Source organism: Myotis brandtii, unplaced genomic scaffold (genome assembly GCF_000412655.1).
Source record: "Myotis brandtii unplaced genomic scaffold, ASM41265v1 scaffold28, whole genome shotgun sequence".
Lineage (NCBI taxonomy): Eukaryota > Metazoa > Chordata > Mammalia > Chiroptera > Vespertilionidae > Myotis > Myotis brandtii.
Window position 1 is genome coordinate 2,105,252 of NW_005360676.1, and position 2,501 is coordinate 2,107,752.

Here is a 2,501-nt window from a genome sequence, read left to right on the forward strand (position 1 = left end):
AAATGTCATGGAATTTAAAACCGTCTCTTCATAATCTAAGTGTTCAAAGGTCCTCACATTAAGAACCAATTTAAAATGTGTGGTTCTCTTGAAGGTTTTTGTAGCAGACAACTCTGATGAAATGCAGAAAGCTCATTATAGAAATAGGCTCACAGTGCTCCATTAAGAAATAAGACCTGCTTTTGTTTAAATTCTAGTTTGCAAGAGAGTTAATTTAGTGGACTGAACAACTAATACTGTAACATGCATTTGTATGAAATAGAATACATAAAGACCAACTATGTAAAATGTTGGCTGAAATATGCCTGTCTCTGTAAAGGTTTGTTTTTCAATTTGAGGCAAATGTGTTCTTGTATAATGCTTACCAAAAAGCATATTTCACGATGATTTAATTTAAATAAATTTTACAGCTGCTATATATTCTCATTTTTATTTTGAAACACCTTTTAAGATTTAAATAAAGTGATGATTTTCTTGAAAATTTACAGAAATGTGTTAAATATGGAAATTAAGAAATGAAAAAAATTAAAGAAACTTTCATTTTTGGATAGTTCCTGAATAATAATAACCACCTATATCTAAATAAAAATAGGCCGCTATAACTTTTATAGCCCTTCTCTGTACCTCTCTGTAAGGAATATGAGTTCTCAGAAAATAAAAGAAACTTTATATAACGGAAAATTTTAAGGATTAAATGAGATGCTTATTTGAGTGGCTTAGAACATATTTTGGTTACTGTAAAATCCTCTTTGGCTTTGCACTCTGCCCTCCAATCCCACTAGGGCTGTGGGTTAGCCTCTGTGATGTGGCTGGGTGAGGGCTCTTTGCTTCTGTGGGACAGGGTAGGGTCCCCTTCACCTTTGGGCAGAGGTCTGCTGAAAGCCAGGCAATGGCTCCTTTTGAAACTAAGGAGGTAGCCCTGATGATCTCTGAAATCTCTGAATTGTTTTGGGGAAGGGAAGGAGGGTGTCATTCTTTCCTTGTATAGAAGAATAGAGTGCATATACAGCCAAATAGCATTATGGTCCTGTCCTGTATATTCCAAATAGTCTGATAACCTTCCTTTATTCCTTTTAATTTCCTTTGTATCCAGTTTAAACTGGCTGTTTGCCTCCTGGGGTACTGATTCATTCCCTGGTTCACACACTGATCTTATCACATGGTTGCTTAGCCCCACTCCTAATGTTGTCTTGTGAACATGCTTTCTCATTTTTTTTCCAATATGGATAGGTTGAGAATTCCCAAATTTAAGTTCTGGTTCATTTCTGCTTAATAATTCTGCCTCCAAGTTACTGCTCTCTTCTCACATTTTCCTATAAGCAGACAGGAGAAACCACGCTGTTCCTGCAACACTTCTGTTTAGAAATCTCTTGAGCTAAATATCCAATTTCATGGCTCACAAGTTCTACCTTCCACAAAACACTGGAACTCTGACACAATTCAGCCAAGTTCTTTATAACAAGCTTCACCTTCCTTCAGTTTTTAGTAGCGTGCTCCTCATTTACATCTAAGACCTAAGAAGAATCTCCGTTAACCTACTTAAGTCTACCAACATTCTGTTCTGGATTATCTACATATCCTCTAAGATGGAAACACTCTCTAGAGCTCTTCTTTTTTCCTTTGAGACCTAACCCGAATCACCTTTCAAATACCCTTCACAGAAATATCAGGGTTTTTTTTTCTTTCTTACACTTCACCACTCTTCCAGCCTCTACTCAATATTCATTTCTAAAGGTGCTTTCATGTTTTGGAGTATTTTTTTTCAGCAGTACCTCTCTTGGTACCAACCTCTGCCTTAGTTCAGGCTGCGATAACAAATTGTCAGGCTAGCTTGAACAGGAAACATTTACCTTTCCAAAAGATATTTAAACTAGGCATGTGGCCTGCTGGCCACGAGTTTGACATGCTTGTATAGGCAATGAAGTCTAAGATCAAGGTGTTGGTAGACCTGGGGTCCTGTGAGAGTCTGTCCCTGCTTGCAGACTAGCTGTCTAGCTTCTTTTTATATAGGTACCAATTCCATTCATGGGGGCTCTACTCTCATGACCTAATTCTCTCCCAAATGCCCACCTCCAAATACCATCACATTGGGGATTCACTTTTAGCATATTAATTTGGGGGGTGGGAATACACAAACATTCAGTCTATAACAATCCCCAAATCTCACCCATGTGTCCATACCACATACATATGCTTTGGCCATGTTCTGTTTACTTATTCTGGAACCACATTAATGAAATGGAATTTCTATCTCATTTGTGAAGCAGGGGGAAAAGTGCATGGTGAAACCAAGGGAAGGCTTTGAAGTTTCTGCCACAAAATAGCACAGATCAATTTTCCTCATTTCTTTTGGTTTACACAAGTGGCCAAAGATGGTCATGCCTTCTTCAATAGTGTATAGAAGTATACTTCTCCCTTAGTGAGGCATTACAAGTCACCCAACAATGGGTGGGATATAATCATCTTTCTCCAGAGAGAGCAGGAAATAAATTATAAATATA